Raw genomic sequence first — 19,368 nt, 5'->3', positions numbered from 1 at the left:
ATGTTTTTGGGTGATGTATGTACGGGTTGTGTATAAAGAGCTATGTACGTCGGCTAGAAATATGTTGTTTTGGAGGCTGTTGATAAACGAGCCTGTCCTAGACAAAGGAACGTGGAGTTACCTGTCTGCCTCGCTTGATCACAGGCAGAGGACAATGAAAGTGCATTGACATGTAACGTCAAGCTCACAAGTGGCGGAAGAAACAGCTTGGTGACACAGTAGGGGACACTCTGGAGTCTGAATCCCAGGAGGGCTTCCTGGCTTTTCAAGCAGACCGTGAACTCTGGGAAATATAAGGAGAGCAACAAGACAGTTTAGTTATCCATCACTTAGGGAACAGCACCCTCTAGTTCTGTGAACGCTGGATCCTCCTGCCAGACGGGCTGGCGATGCTGGTAGCTTGATGTACTTGAGACAGCTGTTTAGCAAGTTACAATCTTTGCCTGAAGTTAGTCTGAGACACTAGAAAGCTTTTTTATTTCTAACCGTTTCCTGTTTCTCTTCTCTCTGCTTAGTATCACCAATAAGTAGCCGCCCGCAAAAGAACCTGTTGTCTGTGACAAGTGCAGGTTGTACCCCCATAAATAATCTCGTAAGTGTAATAACTGATCATGCAGCACACCGAACTCTCTGTTCTGTATTAGCAAACTTCTTCTTAGCTTCACTATTAACCGTCTCAGGGCTGTGTTATGAAGTGTGGGACCTCAGCTACACTAACAGGCTGGTGCGTGCGCTGTCTCTTGGGAGGCAGTGAACTTAATCGTTTCTGTGAGTGTCCAATGGGAGGGCGAGAGTCTCTGGGGAGCTCTGGGGTTCGCTGCGTGTTACCGGCAAGGCAAGGTTTGGGCTGGCAGAGTCCTGAGGAGTTTTTTGGGGCTGGCTGACAGGCTGGGGTGGCCGGGAGTGGACACACAGTTTAAGCACCAGCAAAGCGCTCTCTCTTGCTGAGGCAGAGGGCTCACTGGCTGAGGGTTCTGGGCTCCCTGAGGAGAGCATCGCTCCCGTTGTCCTGTGTCTCTGTTCCTGGTGTCCCAACGACAGCTTGGATAATCACGTCTTTTAAACACCTTTTCCAATTTCACCCAGACGTGTCCAGGACCGCAGCTGCTGCGTTTTCAGCCCATCCAGTGCCCTTAACCTTGCCCATTTTATCATAGCAGAGCCTAACAACCGTTTTATTTATTTCCCCCTACTTGCTGTTGCAGTTTCAAGAACTTCCTTTGTTTTTCCTGGAAGCATGCTTAGCAAATCAATGATATTTTACCCCAAACTACCCCCCCCTTCAAGATCAGGTCAGGGATCAAGTTCCTAGCAATGTTCAGCTAGGCTCTGAGGTGCCCTGCACTGTCGTTTGGACCTCAGGGCTACCCCGAGACATCAGCACCACTGCTCTCAGGAGGCAGCAGGCCCACGTGTTCCGGTTTTACTCTGTTGTCTCATTCTCTTGTATTTGTTGCCTGTCTGAGACCCTCTCAGGCAAGACGGCTGCTTTGATGCCCCTTATCTCCCTCCTTCCCTGGGATTTGGAGGTGTTGCCTATTCTTCTGTAGTATGTCTCCATCTGGGGTGACAGCCTCAGATGACCCCAGGGCAACCGCTGCATCATTGTGAAGTGGAGGCAGCTCCTGGGATCCCAAATCATACTTAGTTTTTTGTTCTGCCTCGTCTGTCTCTTTATAGATCTGCAAGTCATAGAATCATAGAATATCAGGGTTGGAAGGGACCTCCGGAGGTCATCTAGTTATCAAGTCCCCAGTGTCTTGCTGATGTCCGTGTCTGAAAGTGAAAGCATTCTTCTTCTCCGTTTTCTGTTGAACAGAATGGCAGCAGGGGACACGCCCTGGGGGCCAGTCTGTAATTTCATAGGGCTAAATACAGATCAGAGTCTGACTCAGCAGTCCTTTTCAGTAGAGGCTTTAGACTTTTGACACTGTTCTCCACCATCCCGTTCGATGGGGGATAGCATGGACAAGGGTTCTCACAACAAAGTTTTTGGTGGCCCCCCAAGTGCGGCCACCAAATCTTGCAAGTGGCCACTCTGACAATTTTTCCTAAAATACTTAATTTTAGGAAAAACAAATAAATATGCACATGCACGTGTCCAAATTACTGTAGTTTATTTAGGTAGGTTTTGGTTTTTTTTGAAGACTCAATAATAAAAATCGTGTCTCTATTCTTTACTGGACCTAAACAGAATAGAAACACAAATAAGTTGCTTTACATATTTTTCTTTTTTTGGTAGGGTTTTTGTTTGTTTGTTTGTTTTTAGATTTGCTAGCTAGTAAATCTGCCATTGTGAAAAGTGAGATTTGTCTATTTGTTAATATCACTTTCCACAGCAAATTTACTCAGCCCTGGCAAGCTGGGAGCCAAATTAAGCCCCAGATGGGGAGGTGGGTAGGGAGGTGGAGAGGGCCATGGGGGACAGAGCCTGCCACCACACGGCCAGAGCCTGCCGCGCCCCCCCAGGGCTGAAGCCCAATGCCTGAGCCCCACCACCCTGGGAAGGTGGGGAACTCACACTGGTCACCTGCTCCTACAGTGTTTGTGGCTCCAGACGGGGCAGGCACCACTGCTGCTCCCCATCACCACCCGGGAGGTCGTGGCAGCAAGAAAAGCCCCTGGTGGTCACCGTGGGCACATTTGAGAAACGCTGGACGAGTGGCTATATTCTAAACCCAAATTTCACTGCAAACTGCTTAACCTCATGGCCACCGAACTGCAGCCCCTGTCAGACATTACTGTGACAGGTAGACCATGTCTAGCAAAAACAGGTTTGATATGCGCCATCACCCGTTTAGCCCTAGTGTCTTCTCGTAGGGTTATCTCGGGGAGGTAAGAACTATAGTCTAGGACAAGTACACCGTTTTCTCCAGCCTGTGTAGACAAATCCAGGCTTCCTTTGCCCCGGGGGCCAATCTTTTCTGGTGCCACCAACAGGGGCTCTTTTGCTTGACTTGGCCTATATTTTTGGCACATACAGCAACTCTGGACAGTTTCCTCAACGTCGCTGTTCATGTGAGGCCGGCATAGAAGGGCTCTGGCCGTTCTCTGAGGTTTTTCAATCCCCAGCTGATCTTCATGACTCCTTTCTAATGTATTTTTCTGTAACGCCTTGGGGATCGCCCTCCTGTGCCTTTAAACAAATGCCATCTAGTGCTGAGAGCTCCCCTTGTATTGATAATAGGGGCTGGGAATCTGCTCTCCCAGCCACCCTGTGCTAACAGCCTCAGTGACTTTCTGCAGGCTTTCATCCCGAGCAGGAGCTCTGGCAATCCCGGTCCGCATTTTGCCTGAGACCGGACGGGATTTTTAAAATTCTGAGCGACGTACAAAATCTAGCTCTGAACTTTGCTCCACCGCACGTGTTCTAGCCTCTGTATTCTGGGGGGAAGCGGGAGCTGGGAGTGGCAATGAGTGTCTTATGGTCAGTTTCAGCTACAGGGTCTTCCCATAAATAAAGATGTGAAATTCTTTTATGCCCACGGACTAAGCCCAAAGCCTGCTGCTGTATTTGAGCGTATTGGCACTCAGTTTTTGTGAGTACCCATGGCACACAAGTCACTGGTCTCCAGTTGGGACCTTGGTGCTGTAAGAGGACTATGCCAATATCTCTGTGGAGGTGTCCATGGGATGCGAAGCGATGCACTGGGACAGGACCCAGAATGCCCCCCCCCCCACAAGCCACAGCGCCAGAATGGGAGGATGGGCTTCGTGGGATAACTGCCCATAATGCACTGCTCCCAATGCCGCTGCAAATGCCGCAAATGCGGCCACGCCAGGCTGTCAGTGGACAGATGGCAGCGCTGTCCCTGCTGCTCTCTACGAGGGCTGGTTTAACTCCCAGCGCTCTACATCTGCAAGTGTAGCCAAGCCCTGAGAACAAAACACTAACGACGTCTTAACGGCATCATCTGGTGGCTCCTGCCCTAACAACATTCAGCCTGTTTCCCTGAACTATTGAGGGTTTTCCCGGCCAGTCCTTCAGAAAACCCTCCCTTCCAAACGTCATCCCTGTGTAAGTCACTGTCAGGGTATTTCATTGTCTCAGCTCTCTGCATTTTGCTAGTGAATTCGAGCCCGAGGGGAGACATGACCAAAGAGCGTTCAACACCACGGTGATGGGCGTGGGATAAAAACCAGACACACTAATAAAAGAGGAGCGAACAGACCCTCCCCAACCTTCTGTTGCCCGGCATTTCTTGCTACAGGACCTGCACCAGACCCCCTATAACACAGAGACCAGGGCTAGGGTTTTCCAAAGCGACGAGTGATTTGGGGTGCCCAAATGGAGAGAGCTGATTTGCAGAGCACTTTCTGAAATCCCAGCGCTGTAACTTACTTTTCAAAATCTTGGCCTAATTGTGAGCGGGATCCCAGGCCCCCCAGGAGAGATCAAAAATCCATTGTCTCTGTTTAGATTAGTGAAACCCCACTGTGCACCTAATTTCTCTCTGCCCCACTAACCCGTCCCTTGTATTAATCATATTAACTTTCTCAGGAGCGTTTTGATCTGCTAAGGGCTTTAGTACACGGGTGATTGAGATTTTAGAGGGCTTGTGCTTCTGATTTCCCCTCAATGTGATTTTTATTTTGCTCTATAAAAAAAGATAATGGAATTCTCCATGATTTCCTAGCATCCTGAGTCCAGACTCAGTGTCTCCCTCCAGAACCCAGGGAATCCAGGGCTGGCTGAGTTCCTCTTAACCCCCTCCTCAATTTAACCCTCCCACTGCTGTGGACACATAGACACCACTGTACACAGAGTCCTTCCACTCCATCTCCCTCCTGTAATCCCGACTCCCGAGCCCAGTGTTGTCACATTCTGGGGGGTCAATTCAGGGTGGTGTCACCACCCTCCTTGTAATCCTGAGTGTCTCAAATGCGTCTCTGCTGTCCCAGCCCAGAAACCCACAGCCAGCCGACGGGCATGTAGTTCCCCGAGTGCCGTGCAGCCCTGGATCGGTGCTTTGACCACAGGAGCCTGCTTCTTACACCATGGCCACACGCTGGTCTCCGCCAGCCTTGGTGACTACTCGCAGGGTGAGCCCAGCGCCCTCAGTGCTGAACTTCCCCCATCTCGGCTGCCTTGAAGTGCCCAGCCCTCTCCGGGGCCACTCAGAGATGTAATAATGTCCCTCACTCCCTTATCTAGAGCAAAGCCCAGGATTTACCCCCAGCTGCTGCTGGAACGGAGCTTTGCACGTTCAGCACCACTGGTGAGTTCAGGTGTGTGCGAGAAAGACACAGTGGTTACCAGCAAATAAAAGTGAAATACGCTTCCGAGTGGCTCAACTTAACTCAACAAGCTACCACCTGGGTCCAAGGTCAATTTGTTACCAGTCGTTCTCTTCCCAGCCATGGCTGCTCTCAGTCAGGGCCTTCCACAAGGCGCTGGCTTCCCTCGCCTTCCCAGGCCATGGCTTTGGACCCATTCTGTGAAATCTATGACTGGTTTGTATGATTATCTTCTGCTCCATGGGGGAGGTTAACAGCTCCTCGAGGAACTAACAACAGTGTGGCGTGGTGTTTGCCCCTATGGTTGTTAACAGCTCCAGAGAGGCACCACCCCCTGGAGAGGTTTGTATGGGCTGGATCAGGCTGGATTTCCCAGAGACTAAAGGATTTTGCTATACAAGGCTGTGTTTATCCAGCCTTGTGGCCTCTTTCTGATCCAGCAAACAGACAGGACTTTTGGTCCAACAGGCCCGAGTAGTCCGAGGAAGGGTTGGGATTTTAGCCTCCCTGGTTGGGGGATTTCTGGTACAATCAGTGTGCCTGTAAATCCATTTATTGTCTCCATGTTTTCTCTGGAGGCTTTTATCCTGAATAGGTGAGCTTGCTTTGGAGACAACGTTTGGGTCACTGGTAAATCACTTGTCATGTCTATGGAGAGTAACCACGGCACAGGTGCTGGCCTCATGGCAGACCGGCTGCTGGGGATATCCCAGCGAACTACAGGGGGCTACAGCCAAAAACCTCCGGTCAGACGGGAGTGGGTCATGGGCCCCTGCCCAGAGAGAGGTGACAGCTGGAGGCCTGAGACCCAAACAGGCATTTCTACAGCAGGCCACGGAGCGGATCAAAGGTGCAGTTACCCTGAGACTGTGCCAGACAGGACCCAGCTCTTCAGACTTTCTCCTCACCTCCTTTTACCCCAGAGACGCTCCAAGTGGGTTACTCGGCGTATCTCCACCTGGGACCAGCTGTATGCTAAGTGACCGTTCTTTTTGGTTTTCAGCTCAGAAATTTCAGGTTTCCATTTTTTTTGCCAAAAAGTCAAAAATATTCCAGAGAAACAATCCCCCGGTTTCTGAGCAGCTCCGTTAAAACCCTTTTACCCGCTGTTGGATATTTGGATCCTTTTCTATGAATAAGGCTCTGAATTGACATTTAGCCGAAAGCACGTTTCTTTCCGAAAGGCTGGTCCGGTTGGCCAGAGTAATACATCACATATGTGCTATTAAGCATAACTATAAACCCAACAAGACATGATATAAACCAGGGGTCTCAAAGTTCCGGCCTGTGGGGCATCTGCGGCCCGAGAACCGCCCCACTGCGGCCCGCGGAGGAGAGACGCATGGAGCCACGCTGCCGGCAGTGTCTGCTGCAGGCGCTGCCCCCCGCAGCTCCCACTGGCTGGGGGAGAGGGACAGAGATACCGTCACTAGTCGCTGGGCAGAGTCAGCCATGGAGGGAGGGTCACTTTTTCCCACAATGAATATAAATAAGTCAAAATCCCGAACACAACTGTCTGACGCCCACCTTGCTGCAAGCCTGAAGGTTTCAACTGCTCAGTCACTGAGGCCAAACATCAACGAAATACTAAAAACTCTCAGGCAGGCGAAGAATTGTATCAAGTTTTATGACAGTTTTACTATTTCTGAGAAATTTCAAATAAAAAAATACAATATAAACGTTTTCTTTTCTGAACACCATCTTCAGTGACATGATTGGCCCGCTGGGAGGATTTGAGGAGTGGCGCTGGCCCTAAGGTAAATGGAGTTTGAGACCCCTGATATAAACTAACAGCTGATTACTTAAAGTAGCGTTAAAAGAGTTCCCACCATATTTACTAGGTGTTCTGTCATCTTGGGCTACCCACGGACCTGCTCAGGGAAAACTTCCTGCTTTTCATCCTGTTTACATTGTGTGCCTTGGGGCACTTGTTTGTCAGCGAGGAACTGCTTCTCTCGTCTAGTTCCTCTCAGCAGTTTCACTAGCTCAAACCAGGTCTGTGGTTTTAACTAGCAAGAAAACAACCCCTTCTATCTTACACAGACACCTTTAATCTGCCTAAAACGCCAACGCTAATCATAACAAACTGGACTAATAACTAATTACCTGATTACTCTTATATCGAACACCAGTTTGAATGATCTAGGCCATGTCTACACTACAAAATTATGCTGACCTATGTTATACTAGCAAACAGCCGCCACAGTAATTAAATTGCTTTTGCGTGTCCACACTGTGTTCCATGGATCGACGGTGCGCGTCCTCAGAGAGCAGTGCACCATGGGTAGCTATCCCACTATGCAACTCGGCACCATCTAGCGCAGGGTGCTTTGGGAAGGTTTTCCAATGCCTCATGGGGCCAAACAAGTCACACAGGAATGACTGGGAACATGATTTTAACGTCCCATAATGCAGTGCTCTCCATCCCATCATTTCATCTGCATCCCATAATGTTTCACACCTCTTTTCAAAACTCCCTGCACACCTGCATGTCCCTCCTTGCTGTCCGCCATCTGCGTGAGAAGCCTGGATCCCCCACAGCTATGTACTATTGGGGTAAGCGTTGTGAGCACGGGGCTCCTGACCCTGCACTATTTGCAGAGCCGCCCGAGGAGCTGCGGGGAACATGACGATTCCTTGGAGGACAGGTTGCTGCGGGACGTAGAAAGAAACAAGGCCACATGCCTAGATCTGTGTGCGGAGCTCGCCCCAGCCCTCTGGCACAGGGACACCAAACTGAGAGCTGCCGCGACAGTGGAGAAGCAAGTGACGATCACTCTGTGGAAACTTGCAACGTGCAGACTCTCTCCGGGAACGTTTCATCGGGATCTCAGTGGCGGAATCACAGGACATCCCTGTGCACATAAACAAACTGTTCCGTGTGGTGCCCGCTGCCTAACTCTGCAGGAGAACGAGAAGCAGAGAGCCGCTCTGCCTCTACTGGTGGTTTCACTACCTCGTTTCAAAGCAAACTCTCAAACTTACCAGAAGTTCCTGCCCCAGCAGCAGGTTCACCCATGCTGGACCATAAGGACTGGCTGGAGTGCCCAGGAGTTAACAACATGTCCTGGCTCACGGCACCTCTGGATCCCTGTCCCCTCTACTCCTTCTCCTCTTCCATTGCCTCCTCCTCGCTGTTCACATGCCTGTGACTCGTGCTCCCCCGAAGTATCCAGGGGGCTCTTGGGGGTGGAGGTGAGGTCTCCATGGAGGATGCAGCTCTTTGTAAAAGTGGCAGCTCTGCAGCTCCGCACCAGAGCGATGGTTGGCCTCCCCTGCCATCTGGTGCACCTGCCGCAGCTCCTCGGCTTTCGCGCGGCACTGCTGCGGGTCCCTCTTGTACCTTCTCCCCCATGCCCCAAGCGGTCTGCCTGGAGATGTCAACGTTTCTACAGCGGGATCATAGCTGTGCGTGCCCAGCCTCTTCTCCCCACAGACGTCTGCAGCGTGGAGCCGGTGTGCTCAGCTGGGCAGGTGCTAGGTGTGCTCGAGAGTGGCTAGGTGGAGCTCTCCACACTGGGCAAACAGGAAATGCAATTTCAAAATTTCGTGGCGCTTTAAAGGGCAGGGGCAAGTTCCTGCGTACCTGAGGGTTAAAGTAACTTAAATTTCTTACGGGTACTGTCCTCATTGCAAGTTTGGGGGAGCTCAGCACTGGTCAGGGTGGCAGGGACCACACTGCCCGGCCACCAGATCCTCGGGTCTGGAGCCTGGGTGTGCTGTGGCTGCGCTGCCTTTGCGCGTACCTGGCCGCTGGGCAGTGAAGATCAAAACTGTGACCAGAGCAGTCAAGGTGGGGCATTGTGGGACACCTCCTGGAGGCCACTAAAGTCGATGTAAGTAACACAGTGTCTACACGGACACTGCCGCGACCTAGCTACGTCGACTAAACTCTACATCGCTCGTGGAGGTAGAGTTATCAAGTCAGTGTAGCGGGTGAGTTACACCAGCAGGAGCAAAACTGTAGTTTAGACATTTGTTTAGTGAGGTCAACATAAGCTGGCTTGTGTCAACCTAACTCTGTAGTGTAGACCAGGCCCTATATTCCTTCACCTGCCCAAAGCTTTTCAAAAATTTGGCCCTACGTTCTTCCCTCTGTAGTATCTAGAAGTAAGAAAAAGACTGGATCAAGAGAGAAAAGTTAAAAGAGGATTTTTATAGGCAGGGTAGAATTAGTAAAAGTGAAAGTGAAAGTAAATGAGAATTAGTAGAACAAAATGGCCCAGGAAACCCCTCTGAGCTGCTTCTTAGATAACCACATCGTGAACTAAAGACACTCCAAGAAAACCACTGTCAAGATGTATTGGCTGTAAACTACCAAATACCGAACCTTCACCTGTCTGGGTTTCAATCTTTTCTGGTGACTACGTAACTTAAGGCAGAGGGATGGCTCGTTCTGGCGACAGCCAATGAAATGGCAGGGATCTGCCTGCTGTACAGCATTCCTGTGTTCTTACTGGCTGAGCCTTGAGAGTCAATATAATTACAGACAGACTGAACATCTACATGAAATCCGTAGAAGCCCCAGCTCTTCAGATGTTCAATCAAACCTGTAGCTGCCAAATGTGTGCTTCTCTGCGAGTAAGTCCTTCTCCACTGGTGTTATCGAAGTCGTTAGATGTGATAACTTGGCTTGAGGGAGCAGCATTGGGAAGTGAATAATGTAGGAATGAAAGATCTTGGTTTTATTCTCTGCTTTTAGTTTAACTCCCTCTGAGAGTTTGGGTAAGTAATGGAATCTCTCTGTGCCTCATTTTCCCTTTCTATAAAACAGGGATCAGGATACTGACCTCCATTTGTAAGGCCTATCTGAGAGATTGACGCTGCTTAGAATGTTTTTCAAACACATTTTTAAAACGCCAGAAATTTCGCCTGTTTTGAAAAACAGAATTTTTGGTGAAAATGTTTAGAATTTTTTCAAAAATTTTCCTTAAAAAAAATTAGACAGAAACTTTCCATTAAAAATGCTGGTTGTTCTGCAAAATGGGTTTGCTCTTTGTTTTCAGTTCCCTTCTTTCAGTGCTGTTTGTACCACCCCGTTGTAACCGAGCATCAACTTTCCAACAGAAATGTTACAATCAGTATCACTGCAGGGACATGCCGCAGCACGTTGTTAAAGGGTCACTTAAAATATCATTATTCGTATTGCATCACTTGTGGTATCGGTGGGTGTTGAGGCGTCTGCCCCACACTGGCCCATAAGGGGTTAATAGAGCCCTAGGAAGGCTGCGCAGAAGGCAGCCAATCAGAGAGGGGGTGCGAGGAGCAGCCAATCAGGGCCCGGCTGGACTATATAAGAAGAGCTGCAGGGCAGAGCAGCTGCAGTCACTCGCTGGAGCTTGAGGAGGGAGGAGAACTGGCTGCCTTGCAGGCTGAAGGCAACAAGCACCCTGGACACCGTGGTCCTTGGAGCAATATGGGTCCAGGAGCAGAAGTGCTGGTGGCAAGACATCACCGGAAGAGGGCACGCTGCCGAACAGAGCTAATCCCCAGGACAGCCAGCAGGGGGCACCACAGTGGTGAGTCGAACCCCGCCGCACGTGGTGGAGAATGCGGGCATTCGGTCGCCCCTGAGGGAAGGGGACTGTCCGAGACTGTCTGACAGCTACCCTGATACAAGGGGATTTGAAAGACTGTTTGAGAGACAGTAAGTGTGGAGAAAGAACAGAGCTGCAATATGTGGGAGCAAGTTTTTCTGAGGGCTTATATACCCTCCCGGACTGGACTGGGTGAATGTTATGCCTGTGGGCAACAGGGACATTGGAAGGGTGAATGCCCCTATCGGGATGGGGAACAGAAGCTTCACCCCCAAATATCACCCCCATATCCCTCCATCGCCTCCCCTTGGGAAGCCCATATCCCCTTAGTACCCCCCTAAGAGACCCCAAAAGGGGGCTATTGGGGGTCTTTGAGGGAGGATTGGGTGGGGATATTTAAACCAAATATATCATTTAAATTTTCTCTATCCCTATTAAAAAACAATTCCTCTTTTGTCTACTGGGAGGAGCCCTGAGAAGGTGAGGGAAACCTTTTCCCAGACTTATGACCCAGACAGGGGCAGGGACCCACTTTTCACACCATCTGCCACCAGGAAAAAGGCGTGAAAAAGTCTAGTTTCCACACCCCATTTCCCACACTTGGCAAATTGTTCCCAACTGGCAAAAATTCGAAGAGTCAGAAAGTGGCAGGGAAAATCTACGTTCTGATCCTTCCCCCTCAAAAAGTGGATTCATGCAAACCAAGCCTCCCCCCTCCACTGCCCTTGCCTGCTTGGTTCCTAGGCATCCACCACAATATAAGTGTTAAATAATTAAGAGTTCGCCTCATGTTATTGCAGCACTGCAGCCAGGGCAGGAGGACCAACCCCTGGCTCTGCCATCGCCCTTCCCAGTCCCACAGCTCACAGCACGTTACAGTGGAGATCAGTGTCATTATCCCCACTCTACATAGAGGGAAACTGAGGCACGGTGACATGAAGCAACTTCCCCAAGTCACCTAGGAGGCGGGTGGAGGATCCAGGAAGATACCCCAGGTCCAATGCTTTACCCACCCAGCCACACTGGGCAGTGAGGGGGAATGCTCCCAGTGCTGTTATCCAGGATGCCCAGCGCTGGACAAGGCTTGTCCCTGTGTGTGCTGGGACATGCTGCCATGAAAAGGGTCCCATGTGCATCTCTACCCTCCCCCTGCCAGCCAGCCCCCCGTTCTAACAACACCCAGGTCGGCAAGGGCTCACTGGCACTCAGGGACTCATGAAGGAGCGTGCGGATACCCTATTAGCCATGGTGGGGAAATACCCCTGCCCTGCCCTGGGGGATTTCAACACAGCTAGTGACAAAGCTCCAGGGCCCCTGCCCCTTGAGCCCTCCTGGCCCCCTCCTTTCTGTACCCCGAGCTGGCTGCGTGAGTTGCAGCAGGTCCGATTTCGTATCTTCACTGCGCCGGGCTGCAGCCCCTCTTCCGGCTCCTCCAGAACCTCTTATTGCGGTTCTGGCTGTGCTTCCCCTCCACTTGTTTGTGTACGTACACCCCATCCGTGGCCCCACAAAGTCCAGGGACCTCGTCATCCGCCTCCTCCTGGCCACGGCCAAGGTGGCCATTTATAACACCAGGGAGAGGTGGTTGGCTGAGGGGGGCCCTGTGACTGTGGGGCCTGTTTTTTGTTCTTCCATCCGCTCACATATCCGGGCAGAGTTCCTCTGGCTGCATCCGCTGGCTCCTTGGATGCTTTTGAGGAGCAGTGGGTGCTGTCCGGGGCTCTCTGCTCAGTGTCCCCCTCAGGTTCCCTACTTTTGGGGAAGGTTTCAGAGTAACAGCCGTGTTAGTCTGTATTCGCAAAAAGAAAAGGAGGACTTGTGGCACCTTAGAGACTAACCAATTTATTTGAGCATAAGCTTTCGTGAGCTACAGCTCACTTCATCGGATGCATACTGTGGAAAATACAGAAGATGTTTTTATACACACAGACCATGAAAAAATGGGTGTTTATCACTACAAAAGGTTTTCTCTCCCCCCACCCCACTCTCCTGCTGGTAATAGCTTATCTAAAGTGATCACTCTCCTTACAATGTGTATGATAATCAAGGTGGGCCATTTCCAGCACAAATCCAGGGTTTAACAAGAACGTCTGAGGAACAGTGGGGGGGGGGGGGAGGCTGGTGGAAGGAATAAACAAGGGGAAATAGGTTACTTATTATAATGAATCAACCATTCCCAGTCTCTATTCAAGCCTAAGTTAATTGTATCCAATTTGCAAATTAATTCCAATTCAGCAGTCTCTCGTTGGAGTCTGTTTTCGAAGTTTTTTTGTCGAAGTATAGTCACTCTGAGATCAGAAATCGAGTGACCAGAGAGATTGAAGTGTTCTCCGACTGGTTTATGAATGTTATAATGCTTGACATCTGATTTATGTCCATTTATTCTTTTACGTAGAGCCTGTCCAGTTTGGCCAATGTATATGGCAGAGGGGCATTGCTGGCACATGATGGCATATATCACATTGGTAGATGTGCAGGTGAACGAGCCTCTGATAGTGTGGCTGATGTGATTAGGCCCTATGAGGGTGTCCTCTGAATAGATATGTGGGCACAGTTGGCAATGGGCTTTGTTGCAAGGATAGGTTCCTGGGTTCGTGGTTCTGTTGTGTGGTGTGTGGTTGCTGGTGAATATTTGCTTCAGGTTGGGGGGCTGTCTGTAGGCAAGGACTGGCCTGTCTCCCAAGACTTGTGAGAGTGATGGGTCATCCTTCAGGATAGGTTGTAGATCCTTGATAATGCATTGGAGAGGTTTTAGTTGGGGGCTGAAGGTGACAGCTAGTGGCGTTCTGTTATTTTCTTTGTTAGGCCTGTCCTGTAGTAGGTGACTTCTGGGAACACTTCTGGTTCTGTCAATCTGTTTCTTCACTTCCGCAGGTGGGTATTGTAGTTGTAAGAATGCTTGATAGAGATCTTGTAGGTGTTTGTCTCTGTCTGAGGGGTTGGAACAAATGCGGTTGTATCGCAGAGCTTGGCTGTAGACAATGGATCAACACCACTTTCTACAAGCCATTACCCTCTGATCCCACTGAGCGTTACCAAAAGAAACTACAGCATTTGCTCAAGAAACTCCCTGAAAAAGCACAAGATCAAATCCGCACAGACACACCCCTGGAACCCCGACCTGGGATATTCTATCTACTACCCAAGATCCACAAACCTGGAAATCCTGGGCGCCCCATCATCTCAGGCATTGGCACCCTGACAGCAGGATTGTCTGGCTATGTAGACTCCCTCCTCAGGCCCTATGCTACCAGCACTCCCAGCTATCTTCGAGACACCACTGACTTCCTGAGGAAACTACAATCCATCGGTGATCTTCCTGATAACACCCTCCTGGCCACTATGGATGTAGAAGCCCTCTACACCAACATTCCACACAAAGATGGACTACAAGCCATCAGGAACACTATCCCCGATAATGTCACGGCTAACCTGGTGGCTGAACTTTGTGACTTTGTCCTCACCCATAACTATTTCACATTAGGGGACAATGTATACCTTCAAATCAGCGGCACTGCTATGGGTACCTGCATGGCTCCACAGTATGCCAACATTTTTACGGCTGACTTCGAACAACGCTTCCTCAGCTCTCGTCCCCTAATGCCCCTACTCTACTTGCGCTATATTGATGACATCTTCATCATCTGGACGCATGGAAAAGAAGCCCTTGAGGAATTCCACCATGATTTCAACAATTTCCATCCCACCATCAACCTCAGCCTGGACCAGTCCACACAAGAGATCCACTTCCTGGACACTACAGTGCTAATAAACGATGGTCACATAAACACCACCCTATACCGGAAACCTACTGACCGCTATTCCTACCTACATGCCTCCAGCTTTCACCCTGACCACACCACACGATCCAATGTCTACAATAGAAATGGGGACATGGCATGCTCAGGGGAGGAGGTGGAGGTGAGGCGGGGTGGGGGGGTAGGGAAGGAAGATCGGCTGCTGGTGGGTGCAGAGCAGCCACTAATTTTTCCCTGTGGGTGCTCCTGCCCCAGAGCACCCATGGAGTTGGTGCCTAGGCACACACACAAAACAAAAAGAAACAAACACACCAGGGTAGATCGGTTAATACCAGGACAGCATGAGAAAAGCAGCCTGTCATGGTTTAAATTTCAAACTCTGTCCAAAGTCTGTTTTATCCAGCAGATTTGTGTTTTTTGCTGAACAAATGCATCGCGTTTCCCTCCGAGGGGAGAGTAAAACTGAAGAGAAAAACACTACAATTACCAAACAGGGAACCCTGCCACAGCCATCACCGGTAACCTGCTGATCCGCAGCAGAGCAGAGCTGTGGGGAGGCCCAGGGTGGTGCGTAATGGAGGCTCGGGCAGGCTAAGCCTCCCCAAACCACTGCTAATGGTCCCCACCATCGCCCCGGGGCCAGGCCGTGGCGGGACATAGAGCTCCTCTGGGCATCTCAGGCTCGGCTCAGGCCACGGCTCCTTCAGTGGGCCAGCTGGTGAGAGCAGGGGGGTGGGGGGCAGAGTGGGGGCAGGGCCTTGGGTGGAAGAGGTAGGGCCGGGGCTAGCTTCCCCGAATGGGGGGTGCACACGCCATGCATGGGGGAGGAGAGCCCAGGGCTGGGCTAGCAGGGGCTGCGGCTCGGGAGTGAGGGGCACCGGCAGAGTTTAGATGAGGTGGGTTTGGGAAGTTTCCATATCAACTGCGCTCGCCAAGCATCAATTTATCCCTTGTTTGTTAAAGACTAAACTCCCTATTTTACGTGGTGTTTGTTGTTAACCCAGATGCCCAACGCAGGGCACGACGTAGGATCCTCCATTCTCAGCATCGTCCCCCTGATGCGGGAGCTGCTGTGGGTCCTGCCTCCGGTCCTGCGCTCGCTGGGGTGAGGGATAACGGGGGCGACTGGAGACACCTCAGTTCCGTGTCTGGCCCAGCAGAGTTGGGGCTGGAAATGACTGACTCCCTTCCCTTCAGAAAGGGCAGCTTCCTCAGCGAGCTCTGGAAGACGGGGCTCAGTTTATATTTCCCTGGTGAGTTTTCTTCCGCCTCAAAATCTGTTTCTGAAACCCTTTCAATTCCCTGGGTGAGACTGAATATCAAGAGTCACTGGGAACAGGCACCTTAATGTCGTGACCGCAGTTTCGATAATGATCAGTTATTGAATGAAGTGTCTGATTTCAGCATCTCCAGCCTTGTCCACGCACAAACTTGCATCAGTTCAGTCAAACCAGTGGAGACCCCTGTGTGGACGTGCCTTCTTTCAGTTCACCCTAAACCCATTCCGAGCAGATGGAAGGTAAACCATAATACGTGGCTCTTAAACCAGAATGAGACCTTCCCCCCAGGGGGCTGCACTGGTTTAACCATCGTTAGTAACTCTGAGAGGTGTGAACTGCCCACCTGTAAGCGGTGGAATAGTCCTGCTCTTGTGGGGAACTTTCCTGGCTTCTGCACTACCCCGGTGAAGTGGGCTAGTGAAAGGATCTGAGTCCTCGCTCCCACTTCCTTTACCCAGTGGCCTCCCTGCCCTTGAGGACTCCCCTTCCACTCTCCTGCCTGGCAGAGTCCTCGTAACCCCGACAAGACTGGGCCCAGGATTCCTGGGGAGCTCGACCCCCAACGCTGCTGTGGTCACCTAGGAAGGGGTTAGGGTGTCCCCTCTCTGGGGTACTCTCTCTGCACTGGGCACTTAACTGACCATTACATACAATTTCTGGTACCCATGGGTTAGGTAAAAAGAAAGCTGTAATCTTGTGCAAGGTTGAGTGGCCAGCACTAACAACTCAAACACCTCTCGAATGGCCACCGGATGGGTCCTTTGCTGGGGAAAAAGTAACAGAGCTTCAGAAAAGGCTGGAGGACAAAGCTCCAGCCCAGATGGATTATTGGTATCTATGGGACAACTGGGCTTATGAGCATGCGAAAGGACGTCCTCTTTCCTCCTCCTCTTCTTATTCATCTCAGGGGTCTCCAAGCCCGGCTCTGTGCTATGCCTGCTTCTGCCCCTCCTCCGGCTCACCCTCGGCTTTCTGACCTGTGCCCAGGACCAGTTGCAAATCCTGCTCACAACACATCCCAGAAAGATGCTGCCTTTTTTTGCGACAGCGTTACACTGTTGACTCATATTTAGCTTGTGATCCACGGTGACCGCCAGATCCCTGTCCGCAGCTCTCCTTCCTAGGCCGTCCTTGCCCATTGCGTGTGTGCAACTTCCTAAGTTGAGTTCTTTGCATTTGTCCTTATTCAACTTCATCCTATTTACCTCCGACCATTTCTCCCGTTTGTCCAGATCTTTTTGAATTTTCATCCTGTCTTCCAAAGCACTTGCAACCCCTCCCCACTTGGTGTCATCCGCAAACTTTATCAGTGCCCTCTCAGTGTCAATAACAGACTGTAAATATCTGGAAAAGTTCCCCTGCTCTCGAGGAAATCCCGTGTTCAGCCTGCCAGTTCTGGCCAAACGCCAGCTGCAACTCACTTTGGAAAAGATCCCAGAGGGGCTTTTGTTAGCGCTTCCCTCTACCCCACCCCACCGCTACCCACCCAGGGACCCTGGGAGCTGGGCCCAATCCCTCACTCAGCCCCCCTCACCCTGATGTCTCTCTGTACCCCCCTGCCGGGTCCCTACTGACCACCGGAGGGTGGGCCAGATCTGGGCTCCCTGCTGCTATTACCCCCTCCCTCTCCGCCTCCGCTTCCTCACAAATCTAATTAATAACCACTCGTAAACGACACCAGTGTCCGTGAGAATGAACTCACCCAGCTCCGGTGGGTAACAGAAGAGGGAGGCGGAGGGAGAGTGTGGGGACAAGTAAAACTCCCCCCTTTCTTCCAAATCACAGACACAGCCCTCCCCGCATCGGGTCCCTTCCCCACCCCCATCTACACCCCACCTGTGTTGTGATGCCCTGACCCTCCCCTACCCTGGGCAAAGGTATCCATGAAAACCTCCTCAGTTGCCCCCGAGAAACCCCCCCCAAACTGCCCCCTGATATCCCTCCTCAGAGCCCACCAATATCTCCTCAACCTCCCCCGCTCAGAGATCCCCAATATCCAACCTCAGAAACCCTCTGACATCCCCCATCAGAGACCCCCAATATCTCTGCAACCTCCCACCTCAGACACCTGCGACACCCCCCTCAGAGGCCCCCAATATCTTCCCAACCTCCCTCCTCAGCAACCCCAATATCCCCCCTCAGAGACCCGCAATATCTCCCCAATCTCCCCCCTCAGAGACCCCCAACATCCCCCCTCAGAGATCCCCAATATCCGACCTCAGAAACCCCCTGACATCCCCCATCAGAGACCCCCAATATCTCCTCAACCTCCTCTTCAGACCCCCCAATATCTTCCCTGGAGGTAGGCAGAGGAGCAGGGAGCAGCACGTGGTGGTGGTGGGGAAGCGGGGAGCTTAGTGACCACAGCAAAGAACTCCATGGGCCACATGTTTGAGACCCCTGGACTAGACCACCACAATGGTCCCTTCGGGCCTTGAAATCTATGAGCGGAGCTAACGCCGCTGGGAGGCACCGGCACAAGGGATAGGATCCACTCCTGGCTGTTGGTTTTCTGGAAGAGGAGCCCCCGTGGGACAAGGGGATCAAACCCAGAGAGGGGCGGATGATGCTTCAATAGCGCTGGATTTTGGTTCCAGTTTTGCATTCTGTGGAGAGCCCAAGGGAGAAGCCCTGGGCCTGGCTGCTCTGAAAAGACAGTGCTGTGTTCAGGAGTGTGTTGGAATTGCAAGCTATCACCTTAAGTGAGTGGGATTTCCTGGCCCCGCTTGTAGGACAGGGGGCCTTTTAGGGAAGCATGAGATGAGAGTCAGTGGGCAAAGAGCCAGCTTGAGGAAGGTAGGATGAGTTGTACCTTGCTGCCTTTTTATCCCACTTCTCTGCACGTGTGCACATAACAAAGACCATAGAATCATAGAACATCAGGTTTGGAAGGGACCTCAGGAGGTCATCGAATCCAACCCCCTGCTCAAAGCAGGACCGATCCCCGACTAAATCATCCCAGCCAGGGCTTTGTCAAGCCTGACCTTAAACTCTTCTAGGGAAGGAGATTCCACCACCTCCCTACGTAACGCATTCCAGTGTTTCACCACTCTCCTAGTGAAAAAGTTTTTCCTAATATCCAACCTAAACCTCCCCCACTGCAACTTGAGACCATTACTCCTTGTTCTGTCATCTGCTACCACTGAGAACAGTCTAGAGCCATCCTCTTTAGAACCCCCTTTCGGGTAGTTGAAAGCAGCTATCAAATCCCCCCTCATTCTTCTCTTCTGCAAACTGAACAATCCCAGTTTCTTCAGCCTCTCCTCATAAGTCATCTGTTCCAGACTCCTAATGATTTTTGTTGCCCTCCGCTGGACTTTTTCCAATTTTCCACATCCTTCTTGTAGTGTGAGGCCCAAAACTGGACACAGTACTCCAGATGAGGCCTCATCAATGTCGAATAGAGGGGAACGATCACGTCCCTCGATCTGCCGGCAATGCCCCTACTTATACATCCCAAAATGCCATTGGCCTTCTTGGCAACAAGGACACACTGTTGACTCATATCCAACTTCTCGTCCACTGTAACCCCTAGGTCCTTTTCTGCAGAACTCC

This window comes from Natator depressus, chromosome 6, assembly GCF_965152275.1.
Source record: "Natator depressus isolate rNatDep1 chromosome 6, rNatDep2.hap1, whole genome shotgun sequence".
In the NCBI taxonomy this organism is placed as follows: Eukaryota; Metazoa; Chordata; order Testudines; family Cheloniidae; genus Natator; species Natator depressus.
This window is presented reverse-complemented; position numbering follows the sequence as displayed.